At 39.8% G+C, this 27,437-nt stretch overlaps 1 protein-coding gene across 2 annotated transcripts in view; it reads right to left on the reverse strand.

The window, feature by feature from the left end:
• The window catches only part of LOC131119885 (heparan sulfate glucosamine 3-O-sulfotransferase 1-like), a 36,930-nt gene extending 23,685 nt beyond the window's left edge, over positions 1-13,245 (reverse strand). For both annotated transcript variants that reach the window (XM_058064778.1, XM_058064777.1), the window contains exon 1: positions 12,847-13,245. The gene's annotated coding sequence lies outside the window, so the exon portion shown is untranslated. The remainder of the gene's footprint in view (positions 1-12,846) is intronic.
• Between the last annotated feature and the right edge of the window lie 14,192 nt (positions 13,246-27,437).

A 27,437-nucleotide genomic window follows, 5' to 3' on the forward strand; every position in this document is an offset into this window, starting at 1 on the left:
GTAGACACACACACATATTATATTATATTAATATATATTATATATAACCAGTATCATACTTGGTATTAGCGTGTTAATATTAGCATGTTAACATTGCTAGACACTTTTATAAAAATGTATCAATGTCATGCCATAAAGGTTTTTGGAGGTGTTTTTAACGCGGGCTTTGTAGGCGGAATAGGTGTGTCCCATTATGTGCATTAATGATCTGCCTCTTTTTTACCAGTTTTTATATCTTTAGATATAAATCCCACACTGGCCAGTTGCTACAAATCTAACCTCATAGTACATTTGTAATTATGTACTAGATTGTTTGATTTTTGAAAGCGAACGCTATATCCACAAAATCATACTTCATAGCACCTGCCGTGACGAACTAACTCTCCCAGGAAGTGACATCATCGGGGTAATGCAAAATGCTTTCGTTCTGAATAGTTCTAACTACTAAAGTCCAAATCCAAAACTTTTTCAGGACATTTATCCCGCTATCATACTAGATGCTACATGCTAATGTTAGCATGTTAACATTGCCAGCATGCTAACATTAGCATACTAGCATTTTTAGCTATTCTCATGGGTAGACACACACACATATATTATATTATATTATATATATATTATATATAACCACTATCATACTTGGTATTAGCATGTTAATATTAGCATGTTAACATTGCTAGACACTTTTATAAAAATGTATCAATGTCATGCCATAAAGGTTTTTGGAGGTGTTTTTAACGCTGGCTTTGTAGGCGGAATAGGTGTGTCCCATTATGTGCATTAATGATCTGCCTCTTTTTTACCAGTTTTTATATTTTTAGATTTAAATCCCACACTGGACAGTTGCTACAAATCTAACTTCAAAGTACATTTGTAATTATGTACTAGGTTGTTTGATTTTTGAAAGCGAACGGGAAACTACAAAATCATACTTCATAGTACCTGCCGTGACGAACTAACTCTCCCAGGAAGTGACATCAATAATAACGCTCAGGTAAACAAACGAGAAAGTCCACAGTGATTATAGCCAAGATTTGAGCGATGTGTCAATCATTTTCCAGGAGGAATAAATATTTAGAGATGAAATAGAAAAAATTGCAGTTCATGGACTTGAGCTTTAAGACATGACACAGAATGTTGTGTGTAAATGACTCCGGAGTTGCTTTTCCTTTATTGTTTTAAATCGGCTTCTTAATGAGCGTAAAGGGTATTTATAGCCTTTTTATTGCATATGTGGCCACATGTCAAAGATAATGTTTGCCACAGTCGCCACTCTCCGCCCTCGACAGTAAATACATCGCTGTGAAAAGATGGCAACATTCATTCATTCATTTATTTTCTTCCGCTTATCCTCACGAGGGTCGCGGGGGTGCTGGAGCCTATCCCAGGGCACATATAGACAAACAACCATTCCCACCCACATTCATACCTATGGAAAATTTGGAGTGGCCAATGAAGCTGGTATGTTTTTGGAATGTGGGAGGAAAGCGGAGTACCCGGGAGAAAACCCATGGGGAGAACATGCAAACTCCACACAATGTGTTTATACTGTACTTTGGAGTCAAATGTGTCTTGTAAAAGGGTTCCTTCGAGTCAGTCGTCAGTAAAAGTGGGCGTCCAACTGTCTCTCGTGTCGTCCCACCTTTCAGCAAGGCACTTAACAGCATATTTGTTCCAACGGTGCCTAAAAGCTGCACACGGTTGTGCCAATTGTGCCAATAATGCTGCTGTGCATTTGCTGTGCTCGTACTGTTATGGATTGAATACACACAAAAAATACATGAAAAATAAATGTCTATATGTGCCCAAGTCAGTTGGGATAGACTCCAGCATACGCCCATGAATCTACTGAGGATAAGTGGCATAGAAAATGAATAGGTGGATGGATAATCAATAATTAATAAGATATTATGACCAGGCCTTAAAACAAAACAGTTACAAAAAATAATCTCTCGGAAAAATTCCCAGAGCTCATAATAATCACAACTGACAGGACATGATAAAGATAAGCATAAACATGTTGAACAGCCGCTTCATGCACACTGTGGATTTGTAGAAACACTAAACAATATGATTAAGAGACTAGCGTATGTATGCAAATTCGTTTTGAATAGAGAAAGAATAAAACGTCTAATCTAAAAAGAGAAATGGATAAAACATTAGCTTTTTTTTTCCAACAATGTACCAACTGTCTGTGCTAATTATATTACCGTACACTTCCATAATAATGCACAAAAACATTGGTTCTTTTTCCTGTGTGACAGATGGTCTAATTGGAATCGGACCAATGACCATCAATGGCTATACAATATCACAATATGCTTTATAATATACTTTAATATGCTTTTAAATTGCCTTGAAAGAAATAAACTGATTAACAAGCAACAATGTTTCATCATGTATTAATCAGAATGGCTTCTTATATTTATATCTATATATTTATTGATGAAATCCATTGAATTATTAATACTTTCCTACAGAACAGTTGTAGTTAAAAAATGTTTTTTTTCATAGTAGCTGCCCCATTTGTTCCGGAGTAGTCTCTTGCAATACTCCGACATTGAAGAGAACGGTGTTTTTGTGGAACATTACCCCTGCATCAGATTGTTACCAGATATAAGACTAAGCACAGACGTATGCTTCATGTGTTCTATTATTCTATTTGTGTGTTCTATTATTCTATTTGTGTGTTCTATTATTCTATTCATGTGTTCTATTATTCTATTCATGTGTTCTATTGGATTTCGGTAGTAGAAAAGTGCAAATTTGAAGTGGGTGGTATAAACTGTTGCACTACTAGGCTAAAACCTCCACCAATACAAAGAATGACTTTCAGCACCAGGGAGAGCTCCTTGCATTGTCTCCTCTGGAGACTGCTAATGCTACGTCATGAACAAAGCTTGGCTGCTTCAAGCTGGAGACTCCTCCATACATCTCACACATCTTCACACATTTCAGAGTTGATGAGAGTTTTCGGAGTACTTGCTATTTGCTGTATGTACTACTAAATTCTGGTACGGTTGGCCAATATTCTGCCTTTGGAGGTAATATCATAGCTGCGATGAAGTGATGAACATGGGCATGGTAAGGTTGTGAAGGTTCACACTCAACACTTTCACCTTGTGTTGAAATCAAAGTAGCCAAAGTATATACTGTATATACGTATATGCAGTAATCCCTCACCACTTTGCGCTTCACATTTTGCAGCTCCTCACTCTATCACAGTTCTATCAAAAATACAGTCATTAATAAATCATGCTATTTTGTAGTTGAATACAGCCTATTGTGTGTGAAAAATATGCATACTTAAAGAATTATTGAATATTTTAGCCTAAATTAACATTTTCCAAGCATACTTTCCAAGCATAATTAACTAAAATACAAATATAAGGCATTCAGATGATGCATTCAAAGACATTATGATTATATATAGTATTCTGAACCGGTCACTAGGTGTCAGTAATGTTACTTTACTGTTTGGCAAGACACACAGGCACCAGACTTGATCACCGGAACAAGGGCCTACTGTTGCCGCTTGCAGTATTAGCTTCATCCTGAAGGGCTGGGGACGTGACGTGTGGATTACTACGTATTTATTACTTATATTTGTGGTTCGGAAAGAAAACTCAACCTAGACAAAACAGTAAACCTGTTTCTGTAACCTCTGGGCTCTTCTTGAAGCGGCTGACAAACTATTGATCTTTATTCAATGAGGAGCGCCTCTCCATATGCCGTCCATCCTAAAGCTCCCCGTATACAAAATTAGACCATCAATCCAGAATATTATTAAAATCATTTCAGTACAGAGTCCAAGCAAAAATCCTTTAGTTCAACACTCACTCATGGCACCACAAGAAAAATCATCTCACCAACTTATATCTCTGCAAACATCATATCATGTGCTTTCCTTGACTCCGCAAAACTGTATACGCCCACAGAGTCTGAACTAGAACACAGCCTGACCAAGCAGGAGCATCTGAATCAAAACAAATCTCTCTCCTTGTGACGGGGTCATGATCCCCCCCTCGAGAGACGGCCACCGTTAATCTGCCAAATATGACATGACTGGGACGAATAAAAAGCAGCATCAGGCAGGTGGGTAACGATATCAATGAATAAACGATCATTTTTCTGCAAAATAACGCCCATTTTTAATAAATATCAATATAGGAGACATAAAAACAGACATAAATACTGTAAATGTCTTCCGGTTCTGATTAAGGGGCGGACAGGAAGTGACGTTAGGTGTTCCTAGTCGAGTTTTAGCTTGCCATGGGTGACGACCGCAACAGTAGCTCGTGTTTTATTTGGGATTATTGTGTTTTGAGATCATAAGAACCTGCGATGAAAGCCTTTCCTTAGTCAATAAAGTCTGGTGCGAATATATTTTCATGAAGTATTACTGACACGTAGTGTTTTGTACTACAGTATAGGGTACCACATGTCACCTCAGCATCTTTGAATGAGTTGTCCGAATGGCTTATTAAGATTAAGATTAAGATATGCCTTTATTCGTCCCTCAGTGGGGAAATTTGTATTGCACAGCAGCAAGAGTACAGAATCAGTTAAGCAGTACAAAATACACAATATAGAAAAATAAACAATATAAACGACCCAAGTATTAACAAAAATCAACAGTTTTTCCCACAGTTATATACAATACAGTATGTTTGTATTTTAGGTCATTTAGCTATTGTTATGCTTGAAAATGATTCATTTTGTTTTCTTAAAGTTTTCTTAAATATAATATTCCTGACTAATCATAGGTGCTACTCAACCACAGAACAACACAAAAATTGATGTATTTTGTTCAAAGACCTTACTTTCTTACCTGTTTCCTACTTCCTGTGTTTTGGCGCAACTCATGTGTGGCGACAACACGGTGTCCCATGTTTACTTTTTTTTTTTTTTACCTGTTTGTCACGGCACCCCGTTGCATGTAATTAATCTGCTCCTGTTTTGTGGTTTCAGTTGTTCACTTTCTTGTTCCCGCCTCCCGTGGTGAGTTTATTTGTTAGCCTCACCGATAGCACCTTTCTTCCTGAGTTATATTGTAGTTTGTGTTTATGTTTTGCCATTTCGCTCTGCGGGAGCTCAATTAAAAACACACGCTGCCTCACTCTGTATAACGGATCATAACAGCAGGTGATGGAAAAAGTTATTTTCACATTTAGTTGCTCCTGTTCGCATTCATTGGGGCCAAGTTGGGTACTGACCAACCTCGATCAGCAGATGGACGGAGTGGCATCGACAGGTGTGGAAGTGGAGTGGAAAGTGCTTTTCTAGTTTCATAAAGGTGATAAACCAAGCCGGAAAAAAGCTGAATGTGAAATTTTTATCGAACTTCGAAGATTCTTTGACAGTCTCAATACCGGTCTTTACGCGGTCCTGTCGGTGCACGTAGTAGATGGAACTGATGCGCAGCATATGGACCAAGGTCTTAGCACCGATTCCTGCCTGCTGCACTCTCATGAATTATGGAATTCTGCACAAATATGCAAATCTGGGCATTAGCCTAGTTATACTGCTGTACTGTAACTTACAGTGACTTATTTATTATGTATGAAGTATTGGAGAGACAGGTCCTGGCAGTCGGCTTTCCTCAGCTGCAGTTTCACATCATGATCAAGCATAAATAGGAGGAGCGGTACTTCCAAAACGCAAGCTTTCTTCCACTCTGAGGAACAATCGAAGCCAGCCTCCACAGCCAATTGCCAAGCTACTTAAAATAACAATGGCTTGCACTCACTGGATTTGGGAGTCTGGAAGATACACAGGGAGTAAGTGTGCAGTTGTTGCTAATCCTCTAATTTCCCCCCACAAGGCTGACATTCAATGAGATCAGCCATCAGTTGGGTGAGGGAAAGATGGGAAAACAACGTACACGAAACACACCAAAATCTTCCTGCGGCACGGTGTCATGAAAACGGCTGATTGTACTTGAATGTAGTTGGAAATATCCTTAATCTATAGCTGCAGCTCAGTGTGGAAATCGTATGCACATCCGGCTGTAGGCTGAAAGCCTAATGAAATAAATCCTGCAGCTTTGAGACAAACAGAGCTATAATTAGCTCTGATCAAAGTCAATCATCCGGCGCATGACAGCAAACGTCTTGTGTTTAACAAGCAGCCAGGGGAGTATGGGTACCTTGTCCTTGTGAGGCAGGTCACCAAAATATAAAGCCTCAAAATCACAAATATGCTTCTAACACAAGAATATACTGTAAAACGGACAAAAATATGCTTGGTAAGATCGCAACTATGATTTGTGGAAGTCCAATAAATGGCATTTGTTGTGTTTTTTCAAGGTATACCTGTATAAATCATTTTGGTCACAGTGATACTATGTTGGTGTCAGTAATACTAAGAATGGAATCCTTTAAAACTGCATCAATCTTTCCTGGATCTGTATGGTCATGGTCACAAGCTACATGAAGGAACATTGCATAATCACACTTGTCCAGTTCATCATATGTGACATGTGTCACATATGAACAAGTGCAATAAACTGATTGCGTTTTCAGACCAACATGATCTCACCAGGTTATTGTACAAAAATATGCACATTGTCGTATGAGCCCGGGGCCCCATAACTGCCTGGCACATCACAAACTGGCAGACAAGTTGCAATAAAAAAACATGAGAAAACGGGACTCAAATAATGTGGACTCAAAATAACGTTCATGAATAAAAAGCACGGACTTTCTTCAAAACTAAAAGATTAGGTACAAATTTTTCTACAAACATTATTCATCCCCCATCTCTTTGTTCATACAATTTATTTACCATTCTATTTTAATGCTTGTGCCCCCCCCCCCCCCCCCCCCCCCACACACACACACACACTCACACATTCGTGCATTTGACCCACATTATTATGTTGTTTTTTTCCCTTTTCTGTTCTTTGACCCAGTTGTGGTGATGGCAAATGATCATACTACTAAAACTCAACCATCTATAACTTTATTAATTTAAATATAAACAATAAGTATGGGGTGTCCAAAGTGTGTCCCGGGCGCAATTTGGGCCTACAGTTGTTATTTTAATGGTCTTCAGCATATTATAAAAAATACAATTAAACTAAAAAGAAAAGAAAATCAGAACAGCAAAAATACAAGAAAAGAGCAGCAATTTTACGAGAACACTGTCAACATATTACAGGAATAAAGTTGTAATATTCAGAGAATAAAAATATTGTAATCCTTTTTACAAGAATAACATTGAAATATTGTGAGGAAATTACGTATATATGTTAGAAGTAGAGTTGGGCAATATGGACCTTAGCATATATCACTATATTTTTGGGCTGTATCATGATATGACGATATAAAACAATATATAATTAAAATTTAGAGTCTTGTAGAAAAAGCTACAAACCTTAAACCATCATGGGAAGAATCTATACCGATATATTGGTACATAAAAAATATCACCCAACCCTACGTAGTTAGAAGCTATTAAAAAAAAACGTCTGGAAAATTTGGTTGGGAAAAGTTATAATATTGTGAAAATAAAGTCAAAATATTTTGGTAATAAATTTACATTATATTAAGTATAGTTAGAGAATGATACAATTTTTTCACAAGAAAAAAGTTCGAGTACTTAAATACATTTTAATAAATAAAAAAGTAAGAAAGTGTAACATAAGGAGGCTTTCTTACCGAAAGCTTAGATGCAGTCTGTTTTTCTTTAAATATTTATACCTTGATTTCTCGTATTTAAGACACTAGTGTTTAATCCCCACCCAGTAAATTTAGAGAGGAAAAACAATTTTTTACAAAAAAGGAGGCAGCTCTTTATTTGACAAGAGCCAACCAGGACCTATGAGAAAACTGTCAAGCCTGTCAGCGCCTGTCATTACTCAATACAACAGTCTGATTCACTGTGTTACCTTCCAAAGAACACTAAAATCAGCATGCAGCAACTTAACACCCAGAAATAAGTACAAGTACCAATATGAGTTTAAAATTTAAAAAAACATTTTAATTTCTTCTCCATAATGCATTTGTGTGGCTGAGGGGTTAGTGTGCCTTGCACAACCGAGGTTCGATCCCCCCCCCCCCCCCCCCCCCAACTTTGGCCTACATCTGGTGTATAGGTTGGATATATGCGATCTGTAGCAGCATCCCCCAAAATATCAGATTTACAGAATCCACATAAAAAAAGGCCTTGGTCACATTTTCAAAAATCTACATTGTACTGAAAAAAAATCAAACACAGGCCACATAGGAGCAAAAATCTGAATTGTGAAAGGCTTGAAATTGAATCATACAGAAGATTTTTATCCTAAATCCTTTTCCTTTTTCCATGAATAACCAACAAAACACAAAGTGGGAAAACCTGAAGAATTAATTAGCATTAAGCATGTATGCCTCAGCTAATAGTGTTCATTCTGTGATTGAACAAACAAAGCTTCATCAAATATTAATTCCACCCTCTTGTTATTTTCAATTGCTCTTGATTAGAAGAGAAAATGTTGTTTTGTTTTCTTTCTCCCTCTTGGCCCAATCTTTGCTGAAGTGGAGCCAACTGGATCAAGTCCATCAAATAATACAGGAAATCACTCATGGGAGACAGATTCTCCCATCACATCACTTCTCTCCATTCTTACCACGCATACAACTCAAGTCTCACGTTGTGGAGTAGTATCGCCTTCATCCACCCAAGTCTTCAATCTTAATCCAGGCATCTAACCAGACCGCTGCCGTCTTTAAAAAACAGCTCATAAATACTTAATGCGGGTTTCTGTCACACAGTATACAGTTGAGTTCAGTTTGCATGATACGATTTTAGGAAGAAGTGGCTTGACTCGCTGCTGTGGGACGCGTAGGCGAAGGAAGCGATTGCGATGTCAGTGACATGAATAAGGGGACATCATTCCAGCATGACAGTAAGACGGTAAACAAAGGACGGCGATAGACGTCATCCAGTGTTTTTTGCGGGTCGTCCTACTCGGTATGTGTGCGTTTATGACAGGCTTTGTTGGGAGACAAGACACATTTTGTTGTTTCTTCATTCCTTTCTCGCTGTGAATGACTGTGCTAATGACTCATTAACTGATTACGGTGTGCTCGCTCCAACTTCTGGTTCTTGCTGGGTTATGTTGTGAGGACAAGCGTGCAGATAAAGGGATGTAATGTTACCTTACACGGTTCGATTCGCCCTGCATGGGACAATCCACCGCAGGAACCGTGGTTCTGTTTTCTGTTTTCTAAACAAAGTCGTTGACTGCAGCGCCCAGGCATCACCGGTCTATACCGTGTTTGTGTGTAAGGGCTGTACAGTGACGCATTTAAGGTGCGAGTACGTTTTTCAACCCTTTCATTCGCATTCACATTGCAGAAATAAGGCCATACAAAGTGATGTCTCAGCCACACAAGATGCACTTGTAGCTAACTAGTTATCAGATGGACTTCTGGTGACTTCTCTCTGTGACGTACTATACAACTCATGCGCTAAAAAGCCTTTTTTTTTTTATTTGTATGCATGGTGACTCCGCTCCGAATTCCCACGCAGCGCACTTTGAATCTCACATTCTCAACCTGGTTTGTGTGCACCACTGTGGAAGCCTGTATCTAGCCTTTGCTTATAGTGGAGGTCATTTAGTGATCGCGCAACAAAAACACAGCATGGACACACTGCAATTGTTGTTTTTATGTTTTACACAGTGGTGGCTCTGGTTTGACTGACGCCCTGGATGGAACCATGCTAGGCAGCACCTCGTTCCCATGGACTAATTCATACTACCGCCTGTAGAGGGCACCCATCAGACACACATAGGAAGTAAGCGCTGACCATATACATGATTATTTTTTTTCTTACCCCTCAAAGCATCCCCATGAAAATGTCCCCCTGGGTAATTACCCATGTCGCCTATTTAGCTAAAAAGCTTTTTTTTTTTTCTATGCATGGTGACTCGGCTCCGAATTCCCACGCAGTGCACTTTGAAAGAGAACGCAATGACGTGTTTGTTTCGTTAACTACATCTACTGTCTAATCCTCACAAGAGGCTTCCCGCCGCAGCTCGCATCCTCAACCTGTTTTGTGTGCACCACTGTGGAAGCCTGTATCCAGCATTTGCTTATAGTGGAGGTCATTTAGTGATTGCGTAACAAAAACACAGCATGGACACACTGCAATTGTTGTTTTTATGTTTTACACAGTGGTGGCTCTGGTTTGATTGACGCCCTGGATGGAACCATGCTAGGCAGCACCTCGTTCCCATGGACGAATTCATACTACCGTCTGTAGAGGGCGCCCATCAGACACACATAGGAAGTAAGCGCTGACCATATACATGATTATTTTTTTTCTTGCCCCTCAAAGCGTCCCCATGAGAATGTCCCCCTGGGTAATTGCCCATGTAGCTTATTTAGCTAAAAAGCTTTTTTTTTTCATTTCTATGCATGGTGACTCCGCTCCGAATTCCCACGCAGTGCACTTTGAAAGAGAACGCAATGACGTGTTTGTTTCGTTAACTACATCTACTGTCTAATCCTCACAAGAGGCTTGCCGCCGCAGCTCGCATCCTCAACCTGTTTTGTGTGCACCACTGTGGAAGCCTGTATCCAGCTTTTGCTTATAGTGGAGGTCATTTAGTGATAGCGCAACAAAAACACAGCATGGACACACTGCAATTGTTGTTTTCATGTTTTACACAGTGGTGGCTCTGGTTTGATTGACGCCCTGGATGGAACCATGCTAGGCAGCACCTCGTTCCCATGGACTAATTCATACTACCGCCTGTAGAGGGCGCCCATCAGACACACATGGGAAGTGAGCGCTGACCGTATATATGATTATTTTTTTTTCTTGCCCCTCGAAGCGTCCCCATGAGAATGTCCCCCTGGGTAATTGCCCATGTAGCTTATTTAGCTAAAAAGCTTTTTTTTTTCATTTCTATGCATGGTGACTCCGCTCCGAATTCCCGCGCAGCGCGCTTTGAAAGAGAACGCAATGACGTGTTTCTTTCGTTAACTACATCTACTGTCTAATCCTCACAAGAGGCTTCCCGCCGCAGCTCACATCCTCAACCTGGTTTGTGTGCACCACTGTGGAAGCCTGTATCTAGCCTTTGCTTATAGTGGAGGTCATTTAGTGATTGCGTAACAAAAACACAGCATGGACACACTCATTCGTTAACACTCCCTGTGGAATTGTTGTTTTCATGTTTTACACAGTGGTGGCTCTGGTTTGATTGACGCCCTGGATGGAACCATGCTAGGCAGCACCTCATTCCCAATTCATACTACCGCCTGTAGAGGGCGCCCATCAGACACACGTAGGAAGTAAGCGCTGACCATATACATGATTATTTTTTTTCTTACCCCTCAAAGCGTCCCCATTAGAATGTCCCCCTGGGTAATTACCCATGTAGCCAATATAGCTAAAACCACCATTGGTTTTACATTTCATAGACAATTTGAATATAAAAAGATGTGTGTGTGACACATATTACATCTTCATTGTTTGCCGTTAAATATTAAAGTCTTTTAATTAAAACTAGTTGCTGATAGTTTGACTCTGGAACATTCTATTTCTCTTCCTATTAAATCTGAGGTTGACCGGTATCCCAGAAGATATTGGATTTCACCTTACAGGTTCCACGAGATATGTTTCATTAGACATTCAATCAGACATTTCAGCTATTCAAGGGAAAGCCGTATCATCTTGCAAAATTACTGCCGGAACACGTTCCACCTTCAGGAACGTTAGAGCTGCCTCGGACTACACATGACATTAAAATCGACTCAAATTTAAAAATATATACTTCCATGAAATGACACCAGACAACCGCAACCAGTTAAACAGCTTCTTTGATGCTTTTGAGAAATTGTCCAACTTCTCCGTAAGCTGCACAATTTCTCACCAAGTTAGAATTAAAGCTGAATTACACAATTTGAATTACGACAGTTTGACTCCCGTGATACTAACAAGTGGCTGTGGCAAATTCAAAAGTTAGGACTAACATCAGACGGAGCCTACATGGATGCTGAGGGATGTACAATATTGTGTCAGTGGCGCTCTGATTTACCTGCAATGTGAAACACTACACTACCTGAACTACCTCCATACTAAACTACCTCCATACTAAACTACCTACTACCTCTAGAGCAGGGGTCAGCAACCCGCGGCTCCAGAGCCGCATGTGGCTCTCCAGCCTCTTTGTTGCGGCTCCCTTTGCAATGCTTGAATATTTTTTAGCACCCGTGTGGTGAAAATGCACGTCTTTGTTATGAGTTTCCAAAAATCCAACTTTGTGTGAGACCATGAATGCATCCTGACTGAGTTCTGACTGGTGACTGAATGAGCAGACAGGATGCTATCCAGTTCTCTCTGACAGGTTAACATGAAGGGAAATGAGTAATACTTTGAGTTATTTGAGTTATTAATTATTATTAATGAGTTATTTGACGATTCTAAAAAATAAATTAGAGCTCATTTAAAAACAAAAGTTTATCTCCAGTACTAGCAAGAGTACTCCAACTCGTCTTTTTTTTCCCCTCCAATGTTGTTTTAAACATACAACGTTTTGCGGCTCCAGGCTATTTTTCTTTAGTGGGCAAGTGGGTGAAATGGCTCTTTTCATAGTAAAGGTTGCCGACCCCTGCTCTAGAGCTTATTTACTGGATGTGGCTTTTTAATTAGTTTGATCAATACTTATTATCATTTGAATTTAAATGTAAATTGTAAGGAGGTGGGAGGTGATGGGCTGTATTCATTAAAAAAAAAAACTTGTAAAACGAACAGAATATACCTTGGAATTTGAACGTACATTAGTGAGACCCACGGGTGGGCTCAATTCCACAGACAGCAGAGGAAATGTGCGGAGGAGAAAGTAGTTACCTCGTTGAGGATGTCAGCGCACCTCTTGGCTTCTTCTCTCTATCAGGATCCACTCATCGTGGGGTGGATAAAAATGATGCCGAAACGTGGAAAAAAAAGATTTTTTTTGCGCACAGCAGGTCCACCGCGTAAAAACAAAAAAATCACAGCCAAACACACAATGAAATAAAACGTTCCGTTACTCCTCCCGCTCACCTCCTCGCATCACTGATTGATTTAAAAAACAGACGCGGAGGAGCAATGGAGGTGTTGTTTCATCACAAGAGGAGAACCGCTGCCTCTGGTGCACAGACACGCGTGGAACAAGAGAGAGAGAGAGAGAGAGAGAGGAGGGGAGGCGAGGAGGAGCCATATGCCGTCAGATGATCGGGTCAAGGTTGCTCTTCTCACTTGCACTCCCATAACTACTTCAACGTCACATGAATTCCTCATGTAACATCTCCAAGATTGATATGGTTGCACAGGATGTTCATGGTGGCTCACTTGTGGTGAACAACGGCAATCTAGCTACAGAAATACCCAATACAGGGGTGTCCAAAGTGCAGCCGAGGGGCCCACCAGTGAACATTCTAAGAAATACAATGAACAAAAAATAGAATCAAATTAGAAAAAAAATTTATAGCAAAAATTGAAAAAGGAGAGGGCGGCACGGTGGTCTAGGGGTTAGCGCACAGACCTCACAGCTAGGAGACCAGGGTTCAATTCCACCCTCGGGCATCTCTGTGTGGAGTTTGCATGTTCTCCCCGTGCATGCGTGGGTTTTCTCCGGGTTCTCCGGTTTCCTCCCACATTCCAAAAACATGCTAGGTTAATTGGCCACTCCAAATTGTCCATAGGTATGAATGTGAGTGTGAATGGTTGTTTGTCTATATGTGCCCTGTGATTGGCTGGCCACCAGTCCAGGGTGTACCCCGCCTTACGCCCGAAGACAGCTGGGATAGGCTCCAGCACCCCCCACGACCCTCGTGAGGAAAAAGCGGTAGAAAATGAATGAATGAATGAATGAAAAAGGAGAACATATGATATTGTCTATGAAAATAGACATACATGTATTTATTACGTGAGTGTGAATGGTTGTTTGTCTATATGTGCCCTGTGATTGGCTGGCCACCAATCCAGGGTGTACCTCGCCTCTCGCACGAAGACAGCTGGGATAGGCTCCAGCACCCCCGCAACCCTTGTGAGGATAAGCGGTAGAAAATGAATGAATGAATGTATTTATTACGATTGCACACTAGCAGGTTCTTAATGATAACTGCCACTTTTTATAATAGAAAGAAAATCCAAATACCCGATATAATCCAAAAGTCAAACCCACATGCCATTAGATTTGTGTGTGTAATTAAAAAAATTGTCATTTAATGGGATAGGCTCCAGCACCCCCACGACCCTCGTGAGGATAAGCGGTACAAAATGAATGAATGAATGTATTTATTACGATTGCACACTAGCAGGTTCTTAATGATAACTGCCACTTTTTTATAATCCAAATACGCAATACAATCCAAAAGTCAAACCCATTTGCCATTAGATTTGTGTGTGTAATTAAAAAAAATGTAATTTAATTTATGCATAATGCCTAATTTTGCTGAATCATGATTTAAATGAATCTAAATAAAACTGGAAATAATCCACAAAGTCAGGGAATTGCAGTAATACATCAGCATAGAAGTAATGGGACAAGCAAAAATTAAAAAAAAAAAAAACTTAAACTGTATTATGGAAAGCAGGAAGTGAACAAATGAAAGAGTTAGTGATTGTAAAAGTACCAGATGGAGGGGTAGGATTTAATAAGCGTTGCTTCTTCCTACTCCTTTTGGACATGTGGAACTGGGAACTAATTATGGGATACACTCAATTGGAATCTGATGCATGACAGGCATTTGTGTCCTTGTGTCAACAGAAAAAAATACTGTAATACTCGATGTCATACTAATGGTCATAATAGAAATAGCCCCTCCCTGGTTTTAAAGACCCATGCTGCAGGACCACAGGTTACAGAGCATGAATACGCTCCGGCGTGTAGTATGCTGCTGTAATTATGAGGGCAGCAACGGCTCACCAAGGACTCGGCTAAGACACCAAAGGCTTTAAGGACCGTCTATAAAATATGGAAATACAAAATCTGCTTCCTGACACTGTCACTCTCTCGCTGTGCCTGTGAGGGGGGGCACAAAAACTGTGATCAGGGGTGTGATGCCCCCTCACTGAGGTGTATCAAATTTGTATCAAATTGGTAGAGCATCTCCAGCCGCTATTGCTGGAGCTGCAAAACCCACTGACCTTTCTTCTATGGAAGGACTTCAGCGACAAGGTCCTCCCGGCTCACAAACACGATGGAGTACTGCTGTGCCTCAGTGTATAAAGTGTATATCTGTATTTCATTGTCTGACTAGAATAATGACTTTAAATTACATTAAAGACTGGAAAAAGTCATGATGTACATTAAACCTCGGATATATCGGACTCGGATATATCGGAAATTCGCTCACAACGGACAGATAAAAAAGAACCAATTTTTCCGTAATGCATTTCCAATAAAAATTCATTGCATATATCGGATTTTTTATAACGGATTTCGCCTTTTTCGGACAAAATCTCCAGTCCTGTTCCAATGCATTTCCATGAAATTTCCCTCGCATATATCGGATGGCCGCATCGTGGCGCTCCGATTCCCCGAATCGTGACAGGCCGCTATACGACGTCATTTGCAGCGTTTGCAGCGTTGCCTGCGCGTCCAGGTACATTGGAAACATAGTCAAGGAAGTGCCTTTTTATAACGGATAAAATCCCATTTACGCATATACCGGATATAAATCCGATATATGCGTAAAACGGACATTTTCCGGTATACGCATATAACGGATTTCGCTTATATCGGACAAAACCAGTGGGAACAATTGAATCCGATATATCCGAGGTTTACTGTATAATAAATGTTTATGCAAACATCCCGCCATTCAGTGCACTCATGTAGGCTCAGCAAGTGCACTTAAGGCCAGAAGAGAGCTTCGCTGCAACCCTAATCAGCTTTCTGCTTTGATTTTGATCAGGAAATATGCTCATGTGTTAAAAATGTTACATTTAAAATGTTAAAAATACAGTTGTTCAATGTTTAAAATGATTGGATTCAAATGAATTCATAGTACTGTTCAATGGACAAATATCAATATTTATTATATGTTATTTTTTTGGTTTGGTGAACAAAATCAGCAGTTGATCAAATAATTATTCCCCCAATTGTATTATAGGAATTCTAAACAAAATATTTGACAACTCTTATTCAATTTATGTTACATATGACCAGGATGAGCAGCGTAATAAAAACACACACTTTGGTACCTAAATCCCTCAATACTTCCTGGTCACCGATAAGGACACTCGCAGCTCCAGTCAATAATGGTGAGTATTTATGTACTGCAGTCACTATAATGCGTTGAAAGCCAAGGAATGTTTCTGTGTAAATGACAGTAAAAGAGCCTTAAGCCTTAATCCTGATGCACCATTTAATAGCCCCTCCAATAAAAGTGTCTTCCTATACACCATATTGCACAATAGATTATGCAGAAAGGCTCCAGCTGGATGGAAAACAAACCGAAACCTACAGCAATGCAATGCAATACAATACATACCGCTAACAATAAATATCAAGGCACTCCGACTTACAATAGCGTCAATTGTCTTTGAACGATTTCTGCGTTTTTGTACCCTGAAGTCAGTTAACAGACCCGTCACCCTACAGGCAAAACACGTCTAATAAGATAAAAATCTTTGAAAAAAACATATCTGTTATAGCTCGAAGCAGCTTGAGTGAAGGGTCAGCGTGTGTCTAACAAGCCAATCTACAACACTGATGACTTCCTGTCTCTAAATCTTGCAGCAGCTACGGTAGATGGCCAAGAAGAAACAGGGGAGAAAGCCAAATAGAGGGCAAGTGAAGGGTGCATTTATATTTCAACAGCACAGTTAGAGAGAAGGAGGAAGGCTGAGATCATGTTAGGATGGCTTCAAATGTACGTTGTTAGAATGGGGCATTGAATTCGGAAGAAAGGTTTAGGGGTTGAAACAAAAAGTAGATTTTGATGACCTGATGATGGCTAATAAGAGTCAGTGGGTAGCTACTAATGGCAGCTTTGTTTTTGGTTGTTTATCATCGGTTTAGGTCAAACAAAATAAATGATTCGTTACAAGTTACTTTAATTGAAATGGAATTAGCGTCTCGTGACCAGGGAATGTAATTATTGCTGGAAAAACAAAACACCAGGGGGCTAACTATTGTCTAGCTGTGTAGTCGTAGTACTAAACAATGCTGATGGAAGCGGCATAGGATTGATTTTAAGATTTGATTGTTTGTTTTTAAGGCGTTGAATGGGCTGGCCCCCAAATACACCTCAGACCTCATCCAAGTTTACTGAGGTCCAAGGTCACTGAGGTCCGAGGGCCAGCTCCAACTTGTGGTGCCTAAGACGAGACTTAAGACCAGGGGGGACCGAGCCTTTTCTGCGGTTGGCCCCAAACGATGGAACTACCCAAGTAAAAAAAGGCCCCCAATATCGAAAGCTTTAAGTCTCGTCTTTTATTCTTTGGCTTTTAACTCGGAGTGAGTCATATGGTCCTGTGTCTTTTAGTTCTTCGTTTTTATTGTAATTGGTTTTATTTTTTATACTTTTATTGCTTTGTTTCTTGTTTTTCATATTTTAATATCTATTTTATTATTTTATTTCTTAAATGCTCTTTTAGTTTTGGATTATTACTTTTTATTTTTTACTAGTCTGTGCAGCACTTTGGAAACTCTGTTTATAAAATGTGCTATATAAATAAAGTGGATTGGATTGGATTGGCATACAGAACATTGATGTAGATATCAGTGAGTAATAATGTTGGTAATGGTAACGACGTTGTAACTGCCATGCTATTACTTCTCTTTAGTCTTTCTTTGTGCAATATTCTGTATTTGGCTATTCGCTGAACTCGACATCGACAAGGATGGTGGACGAAGACCCCAGAATGGTGTGTACCGAACAAATAAAGTGGATGCCAGCCCCCTCCAGAAAGTGATAGTTAAGCTTTTGTGTGAGTGAGACAGAAAAAGATAATAAACTGAATGTCAAAGTATAATAATACCTAACGTTCAAAATGGTAATCAATGAGATACTCCTTACTGACGAAGGAGGCGTCATGTGATAGAAGAGTTTCAGCTAAAATGAAAGGAACGGTGGTGAGACCAGCCATGTTGTTTGGTCTAGAGACAGGAAGCACTGGAAGAACTGGAGGTAGCAGAGATAACGATGCTGAGGTTCTCATTGAGAGTGACCAGGATGGATAGGATCAGGAAGGAGTACATGAGAGGGACATTACATGTTAGAGGCCTTGGAGATAAAGTCCTTTAGGGCAGACTGAGATGTTTGGGACATGTCCAGAGGAGAGATGTTGAATATATTGGTAGAAGGATGCTGCCTGGTAGGAGGCGTAGAGGAAGACCAAAGAGAGTTTTGAAATGTCGTGAAATTACATCGTAAATCACTAAGATATATTAATTTCTCGGATAATTCAGCATTCTCGTGTAACATTTCCACAACATTTCCAAACCTTTACTCGCCATAAGATTCATCGCTTACAGTTTGAAAATTGGTTGACACAAAGAGTTTCCTTTGCACTGTTCCGGCTTGTCCCATCTTCCCCTGAAAAAAAAAAAATTCCCGCTGATGAAATTTTCATTAAGCAGATGAAGATGAGCATAGTTTCAGAATCCCTGTGCGAGTTGCATCAGGTTGTACAAGATAGTTCAATGAGAAGACCACAGAGGACTGATGTCTTGATAACTGAGGGAACCTAATATGTTTGTAGTGGATCCTCCCTGAGGTGTACATGTACCATAATTCACATGCGGCTTCAAGAGGCGGTGTCTCTTCTTCATCACAGCGTGTCGTCATCCTTTATCTGTCAATACAATGATTCCCCTGTGAGACTGTGACAAAAGGCTGATAGACAAGGAACACCACGTGACCATTCAGCGGATGGGTCTCATTTCAACTGGAGTGTGGAGATATTCCAACAACGTTTTGCTTCATACATGAGCCATAAATGTTTCTTTATGTTTGTCAAGTTTGAGCAGGAGCTTAGACTTGAGTCCGTGTCTTTTGGGTCCATGTCTTCAAGGACGAACCCAGATTGACGGGTGTACAGAACATAAAAAGCAGTTGCCCCTCTAGAAAACAAAAGATACGCTTGCAAGTGTGGGTGGAGACGATGCATCTTTTGTCTGCTTGCCTTTCCAGTATCCTTCCATCAATCATGTTGCGCAACTCTAGTTGTGCTATGTGAGTGTGTGTATGTCAAGAGCGATTGATACTATTATTCTCTCTTTGGACTACTACTGGGCTGGAGGTACAGGTGTAAAAACAAGATAATTTAATTTCCATCACGTTACAGTCTTCTGCACTCTGTGTGTAACAGCCCCGCCTCCGCCCACCAAGACAAAGAGACTGCTCAGTCCATTCATGCCGTTGTGTCAAGAGAGATTGATACTATTATTATCTGCAAAACAAATTCTCTCTTTGGACTACTACTGGGCTGGAGGTACAGGTGTAAAAACAAGATCATTTAATTTCTATCACGTTACAGTCTTCCGCACTCTGTGTGTAACAGCCCCGCCTCCGCCCACCAAGACAAAGAGACTGCTCAGTCCATTCATGCTGTTGTGTCAAGAGAGATTGATACTATTATTCTGGAAAACAAATTCTCTCTATGGACTACTCCTGGGCTGGGGGTACAGGTGTAAAAACAAGATCTAACAGTACCCTCAACCTAAATTTTAACCAAGGTCTATAAGCTTGAAAAAGATGTATACAATCTTTAACATAGTCAAATTCTATAAACAAAGCATAGTGATTATACATTTGCATTCGTTCCATCCTAATGTTTGTATGTGTCCGGTACAGGAGAACCTTGCTTAGCGTACGCCCTGGTTAGCATATTTTTTGGTTAACGTCTAAAATATATGCAATCGATGCTCCGGTGATCATATATTTACAATATGCACATCTTTCAACATGTTCTTGATGTGTTTTTATCACAAAACTTCCTTGTTGCCAGTCTGTTTGTCTTTGCTATCAGTGGTCGACTCTGTAGGTCTTTGCTAAATAATGTAAGGTAATGTAATGCTATTATTGCTGCAAAATAATCCGCAATGGGGCCAAAAAAGTACCAGCATTTCGGTCAAGGGGAGAAGCTGGAATTCAAGAAATACCAAAACATGGAGGTGGTTTTCTTGTTGCTCTTGTTGCCTGTCTTTGTCGACCATCAAGTATTCAGTGAAGGTAAAAGTAATTTAAATGTAAGGTAAAACTAAGTTAAATGTTCTATATTCCTTTCATTCATTATTTTTCAGTTTTAGTCTGACCTTCTGGCCTGGAACGATGACGATAACTTGGCCTGTATTTGCATTGAGGGTTTGTTGGCTCATTAGTTGACTAGTTGGATTTACAGGTTGCTGCTAACTATTAGCCAAATGTAATCCAGAAGGGGCTAATATTATAAAAGGGATGAGCTATAAAGCATCAGGAGGCATAGATTGGTGCTATAGATGCAAGGAATAGAAGAAATGTTATGATTTTGGTATTCCAGTTGATAGTTTAGTTTAGAAATGAAATATTCCCCCTGCAGCCTTGACACCGGTTGTGGTGTTGTGAAATTGGAAGGAGGGCGAAGTTAAAAATGAATTAGCTTCATGTCACCAGAACCTTCTTCTGTAACACGAGTCTGGAGAAGTTTCTTGTCAACATTCTTTAAGTTGCAATTATAAAATAAACCTTTTCCAATTTGGATATTCATATCATTAATGTCTGTGGCAGACAGAACATTGTTACGTGAGATAAGGTAATGTTAGGTCATTTTAGGTAAGGTAATGTTATATATTTTTTAACAGTTAGTGTCAACTTATCTGAGGTCAAATACATTTAGTATGCGTCTGCTGTTAACATGAATGTATGAGGCTCTTCTGAAGAGGGTTCCACCAGCAACCTGAGCAGAAAAGAGAAGTGGCCCATATCAGTTGGGTTGCTTGGACATGACATTAATGCTGAATCCCAATTCTACCCCGAAACCCTTCCCCTTGGTCTTACCCCTTAAAACCTAGAGCCAAAGGGGAGGAAACCACTAAGAAATGGGACACCACTTGATTATCATGACATCATCACCCTTCACCGCTTGCTGGCTGTGTGACAAAGGCAGAAGATGACATATACTGTAATTAAATTGTTCATAAAGTAAGGTAAAGTACCAGATACTACGATTACAAACACATTTTTTAATTAGCCGAACTCAAAGGTCAGCGTGCTCACTCTTCATGAAATGACACCTCAATTCTACCTTTCGACATTTATGAAGCTTTCGAAATTGTTTTTACGTTTATGTTGGAGAGTAGAGGACAAAAACACTCCAGCTCATTGATTATGTCCACGGGTATAGAATGGTAAGTATATAATGTGTGAGCAGGAATGCATAAGGAGGTTTTTTGTTGGAGAGGCTGTTCTTCCATTGCTTGCATGCTGATGAAATACTATCAAGAGCTGTGACCTCCCACTCCACGGCTCATTGACCCGACGCATGACTGAGATTGCAGTATGCTCAATTGATCCAATGAACAAAGTCCAATCATCGAGTCGACTTTTGACATGCGGTACGAGTTTGAGTCCTGCTGGATGTTTCTCCGTGTTTCTCACACGGGCTTCAGAAAGGCTGTGAGGATGAGGTTTTTCTTCATATGAGTTACATCTGTAATCTGGTACTTCTGCATCTAAGCAATGATGCGGGCCGTGTCTTTGCATTCAAAATGAGATGATGAGCAACCAAACTTATGTACAGCGGATGCACACACATTCACCATTCAGTATTTGTGGACACACAAATTCAAAAAACTTTGGTCAGTTTTTACTCCACTTTTTTTTTCTTTAAAAATAGGTTGTATTTTCAACAGCTCACACTTTTTCAGCATGCGAGCTACTTTTAAAATGACCGAGTCAAAATGATCTACCCACTACAAAAATGCAAAACATCTATTTATTTTCAAATGTATTGAGGATTATTTGTACGTACAATGTATGTTGATGTACCTTACATAACCAAATGAGCCAATATTGCAAAACACACATAATTAACTATTAACATTTTTTGTAATTACCTGAGTTTACTTTGATGACTTGCACTGAATTGAACCAGCCAGGGATGCATAGTCCGGACAGTAGCTGCTGATAGCCAGCCTCAAGCACACTTCCAAATGTTTATCAGTCATGGATAATATCCGTATCATAATATCCGTATAATATTCCATATCCGTATGGAAGTGATATGTTTTTTGCCTTTTTACTTGGTCCAGTTTTTGCCTTTTTACTTGGTCCAGTTTTTGCCTTTTTACTTGGTCCAGCTCCTTCACTCATTTTAGTGACCATAAACTTTAGCGAGGGTTTTAAAATCTCGCAATTCGCCGACTAGCTTAGCACTTTGCATCGTTGTTTACGCATGAGCGGTGACCTAAAGGTCAAAATTCAGTTGTCATCTGATTGGTTGTCCTGTATGTCAATCAAGTAACGGGGATGGATGATAGGCTGACATCGTAAGTTCTGCTGCACTTAGAGACGTTGTTTGATTTGATTGGTCGCCCGAAGGGCAACATTCAGTTGTCATCTGAATGGCTGCCCTGTATATCAATCAAGTGACGGCATTGATGCTGGGATGATATTTTTTTAATGTCACGCCGCGATCGACCAGCGATCGACCAGTACCACCTCCGCGATCGACCGGTAGCTCGCAATTGACGTAATGAGCACCCCTGATCTACAGTAACAACGGACAGATAAAAAAGAACCAATTTTTCTGTAATGCATTTCCAATAAAAATTCATTGCATATATCGGATTTTTTATAACGGATTTTGCCTATTTCGGACAAAATCTCCAGTCCCGTTCCAATGCATTTCCATTAAATTTCCCTCGCATATATCGGATGGCCGCATCGTGGCGCTCCGATTCGCCGAATCGTGACAGGCCGCTATACGACGTCATTTGCAGCGTTTGCAGCGTTGCCTGCGCGTCCAGGTACATTGGAAACATAGTCAAGGAAGTGCCTTTTTATAACGGATAAAATCCCATTTACGCATATACCGGATATAAATCCCATATATGCGTAAAACGGACATTTTCCGGTATACGCATATAACGGATTTCGCTTATATCGGACAAAACCAGTGGGAACAATTGAATCCGATATATCCGAGGTTTACTGTACTATTATCACTATTATTAGTTTAAAAAGAAGAAATCTAAATGTTGTGCCTAAAAAAAATTGAGGAAGAAGAAATCCAAATATACTGTAAATGTTGCTTGTAAAATACACACAATACATGCAAGTATAGTAATGACATTTTAAAACCAGAAAGAGTTACAGCTTGTTTCCAAACTGAACGACTGCATGGACTAACTGATTATTTTTTAAGGGTTATTTTTTTTCTCCAGTCTTTTTTTTTTTTTTGTCTGTGTCCAGCGCTTTGGCTGCTTCTAATTTGGAGCAGGTGAAGTGACAAACTTCTAATTGTGCTTTTGTTCACACATTCACAGCTGACAATGTACCACCTGCTGCAGTGTGACACAAGTGCAGATAATATGCTGCCTGTACTTGCCAGGTGTTTTTCACTGCAAAATGTATTTTGGTCTATTAATGTATCACGCTAATTACTAGATGCTGTGCAAACAGGGTTATTCAGTCATCCAGAATAAACCGCTCTGATATTTTAATCTTAGCAAATACAGTTTAATACGCGTCAACAGGCTGTCTGGTAAGTGAAAATGGAGGTTTCTCCGTTGAGGAGTATCTCACCTTATTGCAATGTGAAATGTGTCCTGGCTGCAGGAGTTCATTATCCCGCTCTTGGCCTGCTGCTGGCTGAGAGAGCAAACTACCGGGCAGGTTTCAGACACTATTCAGGAGCGTAAACGATGGATGGATGGATGGATGGCTGTGCTATCAGATGGCCTAGGTTCAACCACCTATTTCTCACCTGCCGGTTTGAAACCTGCTCACACAAAGAAATGTTCATTTTTATTCATGAAACAATTCCAAGATAACGTTTCTTTAAAAGCAGCTACTTTTGAGTTAGGTCATAGATAATGTAATGGTTCATTCACACAGAGCTAGCAGGCTCATTAAGCAATATCGGAGAGTGTTAAAGGTATCTGGCCTCCAGGGGGCGGCAAAAAAATCGTGGGGGGAAAAAAATATCACCTTTTTTTATAATTACCGTATTTTCCACTCTATAAGGCGCACTTAAAAGCCTTGAATTTTTTCAAAATTCGACAATATGACTTATGTGTGCACTGAGTTTGTGTTAAGGGTATTTATGTTGTATATCATATTTTTCACATTTATTTATAATTTTAAGGTAAAATTTCAAACTACTATGCTAAATACTCGGGGTGTTTCGAGGTATAGAATGGTACACGAGATTTGGTCTATGAGATCGATACGAGATGTCATTTTTAAAATTACTTTGAAGAAAAGTATAGTAAAAAAATAGTGTATTGCATTCTACTCATTTAATTTCTATCACGTTACAGTCTTCTGCACACACCCTGTGTGTATGCCAACAGCCCCGCCTCTGCCCACCAAGACAAAAAGACTGCTTAGTCCATTCATTCCGTTGTTGTATGGAACAAACGAGTGAACTCTCTCCTTGCTGTTTGGAGGCAAGAAATGCAAAAAACAGACACACATGCCGTATGGCCATACGTATATAAATTATGAACTGAATTTGAAATTATTGTGTGATAATTCATTAATTTCTTATCATCCCGGGCCCTTTCGTGAGATCTTGTCACACAAGATAATCAATAAGTAACAATTGAAATAAAAATAATTACACATAATTCTTCAACAGTTTTGTGTAGTACTTTGTCAGTCAAATAAGCTACGTAGCGTTCATTATACATACAGTTCATGTATTATGTCGGGTTAGCATTTGCTATCAAACATTTCAGATGTACTACAAGAAATGAAAACGATTACACAAAAGACAGTACAGTCGAGGTCAAGGCTACATATTAAAAAGGGCATGTTTTTTAATTAATCATGAAATAATAGTTTCACAAGCAAAGAATCAAAAAACTTATTTTCTATGGTGGAGTTCAGGACGCAAAGCAGAGCCATCAAGCGACTGTGAACGAGTAACTTATGATCCCGATATGGGAATCCTATAGATGAGTTGGTTCATGCGTAGTCGGACGCATTTCCAGTTGTCGCTTATGTGTTCACCACTTCCTTTGCCGCGTAGGCACAACAGCAAATCAGGAGGGCAGCTTGAGGTCAGCTGACTGATGCCATGCAACATCTGCAAAGTGACATTTACGACGTGGGTGACACATGCGATGGACCCACTCTATTTTCCACGACCAACGTAATGGGCACCTTTGCAGCAGATGGACGGATTCAAATAATAATAATAACAAGGCTGACAGAAGCTTTTCCACTCAAAATGGACCTTTTATGACCAAGAAATGGGCATAAAGTGTTTTTGGAGCATGCTACATCGGAATATACTGAATTTAGAGAGTACAGACAGAGGTAATTAGTGATATAAATATTGATGCTCAACGATTAATCCCCCAGGTTTGTTTAGATAATCCACAATCATACATGTAAATATTTGATAACCTGTGTCTTTTTCCGGGCAGGCTATTCATAGGTGCACGTGTTTGCATATTTATTAGCTTTTAAGGCTTAACAAATCCATGCATCCGCGTCTGACAGTGGATTCAGTCCAAGCTGTTATTATGGGAAGTACAGACTTCTGCAAATGGACTGGTACATTTATCAGCCATTTATGCGCCCTCTAGCCTGTAATTTAGTGCGGCAGCACAAAGCCCGTAATGCAACAGCAAATACACAGAGCGGGGGTCTTTGACACATTTGTTTTATTACATGCCTACAAAAGTCCTAATTATTTTGGCTGCTGAAAGGCCGGGATTGCCAGCCAAAAGTGTTTTTGTAGTGGCGGTCCAGCATTGCCCCGGTAAACCTTTTTTCTTTGCTCGTATTGTTCTCACGTTGGAGACATTAACTTTGATTCCCTTTATGCTCCCGTGCCAGCGTTACAGCTTTGTCCTGCGTTCAGTCTTTGAAATAAAGAGAATGAGAAAAGTAGATATAGGCAAGAAACTTTCTTTTGCTTCTGTATTCTTCCTTTGCTCTGACAAATCTTTGAAGCTATTTGTGTCCCGAGGCAAAGCGAACCAGCTTAGTGTATTTTCTCTAAGACTTGATTTTTCTGCCTTTTTTTTCTTCATCATTTTTTTTTCAATGCAGTATAGCAGAGCGTATATTACAACCACTGACGACAGACGAGCCTAAGGGAATTACAGCTTGTTTGGGTATCTTCTGGTGGAGGATCAAAATGACACCCCTGAACAGTAAAAAGCAACCGAGGAAGCAAAACAAAACCTTATCTTTTTGTGCGCCTTTTCTGATTTATTTCATACATTTGCGGGGCAGAGTTCATTACCATCTGATTTATGAAAAAAACTAAAATATTAAGCTGTGCAACAAAATATTATAACTACTACTCTTGTAGTAAAATGCGGCTGGCATTTGCATGTAATAAGATGGACAAATGAGGAAAGTCCAAACGTTGTTGATACACGGTAGATGATTATGGGTATTTATGGGTTTTTCTTCTAATGACCTGCAGATTTTGCCGATGTATATGCGACAAAATGTGGCAAAATGCGGCAAAATGCGGCAAAATGCGGCAAAATGCGGCAAAATGCAGCAAAATGCGGCAAAATGCGGCAAAATCTGTTTCAGGAACGAGTAACCTAATTTATAATTACCATTACAATCATGACAAAGTCTTTAATGGAGTGTAATGCGGTGCGTTATTATGCATTTATATCTATATAAAAGATCTGAATATCACTTCAGTCGCCATTCTTGACTACTACGCAGGAAGCTAAATAGCCAGTCAACAAGGGTTATACTGTAGTTGCTCACTCTTGGGAAAATAGCGCCCCCTCAGGCCTTGGTAGAAAATTGCAAGGCACAAACTGAGCCCTCAATCCTAACCTTAATCTGAATTAGTATACATAAATTCAAGGGCTTTCAAAAACGAGACACAATAATTAGTTTCCCTGGTAACAAATTTTGAACTGGGTCTGCGTATTATAGCTATAGGGGTGTTCCCATCAGGGTTTTACGATGTTGATTCCGATATCTTTCATCAATTGGTGATATCGTGACGGATGCAGTATAAGGGGAAAATATTAAAAAATATAAAAAAAATATTTCTCTTTTTTTCAGTTTTGGGGGGATATTTTTTTGCATCCTTGCTATTTACTATATTGATTGATTCATTCATTTTTTTGGCCGCTTATTCTTACAAGGGTTGCGGGCCTGCTGGAGCCTATCCCAGCTGTCTTCAGGCGGGAGAGGCGGGGTCCACCCTGGACTGGTGAGCAGCCAATCACAGGAGACAAACAACCATTCACACTCACATTCATACCTATGGACAATTTGGAGTGGCCAATTAACCTAGCATGTTTTTGGAAT

This window comes from Doryrhamphus excisus, chromosome 2 (assembly GCF_030265055.1).
Source record: "Doryrhamphus excisus isolate RoL2022-K1 chromosome 2, RoL_Dexc_1.0, whole genome shotgun sequence".
NCBI lineage: Eukaryota > Metazoa > Chordata > Actinopteri > Syngnathiformes > Syngnathidae > Doryrhamphus > Doryrhamphus excisus.